The sequence below is a fragment of the Olea europaea genome, chromosome 17 (genome assembly GCF_002742605.1).
Source record: "Olea europaea var. sylvestris chromosome 17, O_europaea_v1, whole genome shotgun sequence".
Taxonomy (NCBI): domain Eukaryota; kingdom Viridiplantae; phylum Streptophyta; class Magnoliopsida; order Lamiales; family Oleaceae; genus Olea; species Olea europaea.
In genome coordinates, this window is record NC_036253.1 from 3,157,325 (window position 1) to 3,165,480 (window position 8,156).

Consider the following 8,156-nt stretch of genomic DNA (forward strand, 5'->3'; position numbering starts at 1 on the left):
GTGGCAAGCAGTGGAGGGGGACAAAGCCCTTACTTGCACCGTGCCGACTTAGTACTATGAAGCTTGTGAATCTCCTAGACCCTACTTGTTTTTTGAAGCCAAGGTTTGAATTTGTCTAAGTGTTGGGACTTCCTTTGCAGATAGTAGTACGAGGTTCGAGCTCAGCCGCGAGGAGTTCGAGGTAATAGAGGACATCTACAGGAGGCCTCTGAAGCTTCGCCACTTCGACCACTTGATTGATAGGAGTCTCTATTTTCTGGACTTTGAGTTGATGGCATCTAGGGGTACGAAGCTCTCACAGTTACAATTTTCTTGTCCTTTTGTTCTGATACTGATGCTGACCTAATGTATTGTGCAAATAAATTCAAGAAGAGGGAGTACCTAGCTCCAGATATGACTTCCATTCTGAAGGCCACTTCTACTGTGAAAGCGAGGCCTCTAAAGCCGGGCTCCAGTGGGGTGAAGGAAGTCCGAGGCAGGGTTGAACGCCTGTCCAAGGACTGTACTCCGCGGGCCTCGGAGGAGGCAACACCTCAGAGGCAGGAGAAGCCGAAGGAGCCTCGGGGGAAGGAGAAGGTCCCTGAGGAGACAAAAAAGAGGAAGCTGGTGCATCTCTCCAGCTCGGCTGGGAAATTCGGGACCTCTGTGTCCCATGAGGCAAAGCAAACTGGCCAGCCGAAGTTGCTTGCGGTCGCCTCGAAGGCCATCAAAATTGAGATGGTTAGAGAAGCAGAGGCCGAGAAGGCTAGAGCAGAGGCTGCCGAGGAGGAGGCTGTGAAGCAAAAGCCGGTCCGTGAGAAGGGGAAGTCTCCGAGCTTCTTAGCTGCCGAGGAGGAGGCTAGATCCGAAGTGCCATTGAGAGCTTCTACAAGTTCTGGACAGAGGGGTGGCAGCTGCACGCCTCCGCTTGCGATGCCACTAATCTGACAAGGGCATTAGTGAGCCAGAGCGTCAGGATTTTCGGCCTCGCGCTTGAATGCAGGAATGCCCTTAGTGAATTTCAAACAAGGACCCAGGCCTCGGAGGGGAAGATGGCCTCCCTCAAAGAGGAGCTGAAAGCTGCTAAGGCCGAGGCTGAGGAAGCCAAGGCCCAAAAAGTTGAAGAATCGGCAAAGCTTGAGTCTGCACTGGCCCAGATCGAGGCCTTAAGAAAAGAAGTAAACGAGTCACAGTGCAAGGTGGCCTCCTTAACAAAGAAGGTGGAGGTCTCCAATGAGCACCAAAAGGTGACTGCTGAGGCCCTGTAGAAGGCAAATCTCTCCTTGACAGGTGCTCAAGAGGCTTATAAGTATTTGGAGGGCCAAATGAAGTGGTACGTGGACGACGCCTCTCATGTAAGGGAAGAGGCCCAAACTGCAGGAGAGGAGGCGATGAAGGAATACATCGCCAACTTCCATACAACTGAGGAATATAAGAGCTTCAGTACATACTGGAGGAACTTCGCCTATGCCGAGGTGATGGAGCGGGTGGAGGAGCTGTATCCCAACTTGGATCTGACTTAACTCAGGTCTGAATTTGTGGAAGAGGTTCCTCAGACCCCAGCTGAGGAGGTGCAGGGTGATGAGGCAGCTGATGCCGAAGTCCCAAGTGCTGAGGCAGAGAAAGCAACTACTAATGCCCAAGTTACCGAAGCCCCAAGTGCTGAGGCGCTTCCGCTATCTAGCCAGGCTTAGACTAGGTTTTCCTTTTCAGTACTTTGAATGTAATGGCCAGAGGCCCTCCTTTGTAATCCCTTTTGAATATTAATATAATGTTTTTCTTCATTCATTGTTGTTCTTTATCCAAGTTTTTGTGCCTCGTTAAACAAACGAATTGGAAGTTGATAAGAGCACGAACTAAATAACTTTAACTTGGTACCTTGACTTCAATCAGTCAACTGTATGAGCCTCGGACTGAAATAAGCGAACATAACTTAAGGAACTGTATGAGCCTTGGACTTAAGCAAATGAACAACTTAAGGAGATGAACTGTGTGGGCCTCGAACTTAAGCAAATGAACATAACTTAAGGAGATAAACTGTGTGAGCTTCGGACTGTAGCGGTGGTGGCTTCTCCCCTTGGCGTTCAGTGAGGCCAAAGGGAGGCATGTGCTAGCGCCTCGGAGTTCAAGCGAGGTGGCCCAGAGGTGGGTCCCAAGCCTCTCCTCCGAGGTGACGACGTATCCCAGACATGGTGGATGGTGCAGCCATGTTGAGGCTTCTCCCCTTGGCGTTCAGTAAGGCCAAAGGGAGGCATGTGCTAGCGCCTCGGAGTTCAAGCGAGGTGGCCCAGAGATGGGTCCCGAGCCTCTCCTCCGAGGCGACGACGCATCCCAGACATGGTGGATGGTGCAGTCATGTAGTGGCTTCTCCCCTTGGCGTTCAGCAAGGCCAAAGGGAGGCATGTGCTAGCGCCTCGGAGTTCAAGCGAGGTGGCCCAGAGGTGGGTCCCGAGCCTCTCCTCTGAGGTGACAACGCATCCCAGACATGGTGGATGGTGCAGCCATGTTGAGGCTTCTCCCCTTGGCGTTCAGCAAGGCCAAAGGGAAGCATGTGCTAACGCCTCGGAGTTCAAGCGAGGTGGCCCAGAGGTGGGTCCCGAGCCTCTCCTCCGAGGTGACGACGCATCCCAGACATGGTGGATGGTGCAGCCATGTTGAGGCTTCTTCCCTAGGCGTTCAGCAAGGCCAAAGGGAGGCATGTGCTAGCGTCTCGGAGTTCAAGCGAGGTGGCCCAGAGGTGGGTCCCGAGCCTCTCCTCCGAGGTGACGACGCATCCCAGACATGGTGGATGGTGCAGCCATATTGAGGCTTCTCCCCTTGGCATTCAGCAAGGCCGAAGGGAGGCATGTGCTAGCGCCTCGGAGTTCAAGCGAGGTGGCCCAGAGGTGGGTCCGAGCGTCTCCTCCGAGGTGACGACGCATCCCAGACATGGTGGATGGTGCAGCCATGTTGAGGCTTCTCCCCTTGGCGTTCAGCAAGGCCGAAGGGAGGCATGTGCTAGCGCCTCAAAGTTCAAGCGAGGTGGCCCAGAGGTGGGTCCCGAGCCTCTCCTCTGAGGTGACGACGCATTCCAAACATGGTGGATGCTGCAGCCATGTTGAGTCTTCTCCCCTTGGCGTTCAGTAAGGCCAAAGGGAAGGGATGTGCTAGAGCCTCGGAGTTCAAGCGAGGTGGCCCAGATGTGGGACTCGAGCCTCTCCTCCGAGGTGACGACGCAGTACGACACGTTGATTTAACCAATGAATTTTATTGAACCATAGAAATATTACAAAGGCTAGCGAATGTCATCCAGCATGTTGGTGCAATTTATTAATAATAGATCCTGAGGTGCTCAATGTTCCATGGACGGGGTTGTGCCTTGCCGTCCATGTCTTCAATCCAGTAGGTGTCAGGTCGAACTTCCTCTCTGATTTTGTATGGGCCTTCCCAATTCGGGTCTAGGGAATCGGAACCAGGTTCTTTTGAAGATAGGAAAACCCTTCTGAGTACAAGGTCGTTGATTCAGAATGACTTCTTCTTGACTTTGGAGTTGAAGTACCTTGTCATTTTTCTTTGATAGGTGCCCAGCTTCAGCTAGGAGTCGTCTCTTCTCTCTTCAATGAAATCGAGGTCGAGCCTCCGAAGCTCGTCGTTAGTTACTTCGCTGAAGTGCAGACGTTGTGGAGATGGAAGTCCGACCTCCACAGGGCTCATCGCCTCAGTCCCATATGCCATGAAAAAAGAGGTCTCCCCGGTTGGGGTCCTGGTGGTGGTTCGGATCGTCCAAAGTACTTGGGACAGCTCATCAACCCAAGCTCCTTTGGATACATCAAGCTTCCTTTTTAGGACGTGCTTAATGGTCTTGTTTACGGCTTCAACTTGGCCATTTGCTTGAGGGTGGTGAGGTGTGGAGAAGTGCTTCTTTATGCCGAGCTCCTCACATAGTTCTCTGACCATTTTGTTCTCAAACTGTCTGCCATTGTCTGAGACGATCGAGTAGGAAATTTTGAACCGACAAATAATATTTTTCCATAGGAACTTGGAAGTGTTAGCTTCTTTGATTTTTGCCAGTGGTTCAGCTTCGACCCACTTTGTGAAGTAATCAATGGCCACTATTGCGAAACTTGCACCTCCTCTACCCTTAGGTAGGGACCTATGAGGTCCGCGCCCCATTTTGAGAAAGGCCAGGGGCTGGAGACTGCAGTCAAGTCCTGTGATGGTTGTCTTTGCACGGGAGAGAATCGTTGGCATTTATCGCATTTTCGTACGAATTCGAGGGCGTCCTCTTTCAAGGTAGGCCAGTAGTACCCTTGCCTCAGTATTTTTTGTGCCAGAGATAGGCCTCCGGAGTGGTTGTCGTACACTCCCTCGTGGATTTCTCTTAGTATGTGGGTAGCCTCTTCTCCTCCGACGCATCGTAAGAGTGGAGAGGAGAAGCTTTTCTTGTAGAGAATGTCATCAATGAAGAGGAAGTGGGCCGACCTCCTCTTTAGCTTATAAGCCTCATTCTTGTTGGTGGGCAGCACCTGATCCTTCAGATATGCTATGATCGGTTGCATCCAGGTGAGAGTTCCCGCGACCCACATGACATTGAGGGCCTCAGTAGAAGGCAGGAGGAAGTGCTCAATAGGCACTACTGTGAATAGCTCTAAGTCTTTGCTACTAGCAAGCTTCGAGAGTACATCCGCATGTGTGTTTTCGATGCGGGAAATCTGGATTAACTCGAACTTTTCAAAGGACGAGATGAGGTTCATCACCGTTTTCAGATAGGAGGCCATCATTTTGTCTTTGGCCGAGAAGTTACCATTGACCTGGCTAACAACTAGCTGGGAGTCACTACTGATGAGTAGCCTCTTTACTTGCATTTCCTTGGCCAGTCAGAGGCCTGCAAGGAGTGCTTCATACTCTGCAACATTGTTGGTGGCTTTGAATCCGAACCTCACGGCCGAGGTGAGTTTGTGACCCTCGGGGCTGATGAGGACAACCCCGGCACCTGAGCTGACCTCCCCAGCTGAGCCATCGACGAAGAGGCTCCACGTGGGGGGTTCGACGGATTCCATGATTTCATCCACCTCGGGTAGGTTGGCGAATTCAGCAACAAAGTCAGCTAAGGCTTGCCCTTTGATGGCTGCCCTAACTTTGAACATAAGGTCAAATTCACTTAGTTCCACTGCCCATTTCAACAATCTTCCCGAGGCATCGGGCTTTTGGAGTACTTGCCTCAGGGGAAAATTTGTAAGTACATGGATAGTATGAGCTTGGAAGTAAGGCCTCAATTTCCTAGAGGCCGTGATTAAGGCCAAAGCAAGCTTCTCCATATCGGGGTATCGGGTCTCCGGCGATAGGAGCGCTTTACTCGTATAGTAGACGGGAAGTTGGGTGGACCTTTCTTCTCAAATCAGAACCGAACTGATGGCGTCATTGGAGACGGCAAGATATAGTTGCAAGATGTCACCGGGCTTCGGCTTGGAGAGGAGGGGGGCTTGCCCCAAATGCCTTTTCAGTCCTTGGAAGGCCTCTTCACATTCCTCAGTCCATTGGAATTTCTTCCCAGCCTTGAGCACTTTGAAAAATGGGAGGCACTTGTCAGTTGCTTTGGAGACGAAGCGACTAAGTGCCGCCACTCGTCCAGTTAAGCTTTGCACCTCCTTTGGCTTTTGAGGGGACCTCATCTGGCATAGAGCCTCAATCTTCTCGGGGTTTGCTTCAATTCCTCGCTGGTTGACCATGTACCCCAAGAACTTGCCGGAAGCCACCCCAAAAGCACATTTCAAGGGGCTGAGCCTCATCCTGTACCTTCTCAGGATTTGGAAGGTGTTGTTGAGGTGCGCTATGTGGTTCTCTGCTTCTAAGCTCTTCACCAGCATGTCATCCACGTAGACCTCCATTGTCTTGCCAATGAGGTCGGTAAACATTTTGTTCACGAGTCTTTGGTAGGTTGCTCCGGCGTTTTTCAACCCGAAGGGTATCATTCTATAACAGTAGAGGCCTCGGTCCGTGATGAAAGAGGTGTGCTCTTCATCGGTCGGGTGCATGGGGATTTGGTTGTAGCCGGAGTATGCATCCATGAAGCTCAACAACTCGTGCCCAGCCGTGGAGTCCACCAATTGGTCAATCCTTGGAAGCGAAAAGTTGTCTTTCGGGCAAGCTCTATTGAGGTTTGTAAAGTCGATGCATACCCTCCATTTGCCATTGTGTTTCTTAACCAAGACCGGGTTGGAGACCCACCACGGATAGGTGGCCTCCCTGACGAAGCCATTTTGGATGAGCTTCCGAACCTCTTCCTTTAGGGCCTCATACCTCTCAGGGTTGAGGGCTATCCTTTTTTTGTCTATGCGGGGCAACATTAGGATCAATTTTCAAGTTGTGGCAGCTGATCTTGGGGTCTATGCCCACCATGTCCTCATGCCTCCAAGCAAAAACGTCAAGGTTCTTGCCTAGGAAGTCCTTAATCTTTTCTCTCAAAATGTTGGATAGGCCTCTGCCTACTTTCAACACCGTGGACGGATCTCGGGGGTCGGTTGAGAAGCTCTCAAGTTCCTCTACAGGGGATGCTTGAGGCTCATGTTCCATTATGCGGGGGTCGATCTCATCAATGATCAGCACCTCCTGATTAAGCGGTGCATCAATCATATCAACATCTTCCTGGTCAGTGGGAGTGTCACCTGGGACATCCGCCATGACTACATCAGCCATGATCACGTGGACGTCCCGGGGCTCTACCTTTTTAATAGAGCTTAGATAGCACTCTCTCGAACCTCTCTGGTCGCCTCTCACCGTCGCCACCCCATTTTCTATTGGGAATTTCATGCATAGGTGGTGGATGGAGGTGACTGCTCCCAATTCCTTTAGGGCTGGTCTGCCCAAGACTCCGTGGTAAGCCGACCGGCTGTCAACTACGAGGAATTCCATGAAGTTCATCGTAGTTTGAGGAGATTCTCCCATCTCCACTGCCAGTGTTATCTTTCCCCTTGGAGTGATGCTATCTCCGGTAAATCCGTACAACGGAGTGGTGGTGGGCGTCAACTGATGGTCTAATGTCATTTTGTCAAAGGCGGACCCGAATAGGATGTTGACGGAGCTGCCGTTGTCGACTAGCATTCGTTTGAGCCCATTTCGGGCTATGACAGCCCTCACCACCAGCGCATCGCAGTGGGGGTAATGAACTCCTTCGGCGTCTTCCTGGGTGAAGACAATGGGTGGTACTTAGTTTCTTCGAGAGCTACTGTCCACAATGTAACTGGTCGAGGGGGTGCTTAGCCTCCCTAGTATAATTTCTTTTGGTGTTTTGTGTTTCACCGCCAACATAAGGGCCTCCAAATATGGTATCTATCTCGTGGATAGGGGCCTCATCTTGAGCTTGCCTATTTCTTCGGTGTCTACGCCCTTCCCTGGGGCTCTCTGTGTCTTGCTCTCTTCGCCTTGGGGTTACATCCCTTTGACGAGGAGTGGCCGCCTCACTCCCATGTCGATTGTTGTGCCTGGGCGGGGGCCTGTTCGCCTGGGGCGAGTTATGTCTTTCTCTGGCGGGTTCCTGCCGGGAGCGGTGTGCATAGTCTCTGCAATCCGCGGTGTCGTGCCCGTAGGACCTGTGGTGCAAACAGTATCCAGGGAGGTTCGGATTGGACCTATTTCTAGGTGCAAAACCTCGGCCCGGCCTCTTCCTCTACGGGGTCCCAGCTGGGCCTCCATCTGATGTGGGTCAGCAGTTGGGTTGACATCCTCATATGCCAAGGTAGGAACCGCGTTCAGAGTTGTGGTGGCCAGTGCTTGTCCAGAGTTCTCATTTCCGGTTTGGTTCATCTGGTAGTCCATGAGGTGGGAGGTCGGACCCCTACCTCGCTGCCTTTGAGAAAGTGGGAGGCCTCTGCTTGCCCTGTTCCTATGCTCAATCAATTCTTCATTGATTATCTCCCTTCTCATCGTCTCTAGTAGAGCGTCGTAGGTGATAGGGTCTTGATTCTGCACATCCCTCCAGAATAGGGTGTTCATGTTCAGGCCTTCCCTTAATGCAGATAGTGCTTCTCTATCGGTGACTTGTACGCAGTAAATCATCTCATCGGTGAAGCGTGATAGGAAGCTCTTTAGGAACTCCCCATGTGCCTGTCTCATATCTTAGAGATGCTGGACGGGGGCCTCTACTTCCTTGCTTACTACGAATCGCTTCAAGAATGTTGTCTTGAACTCGGGCCAGCTTC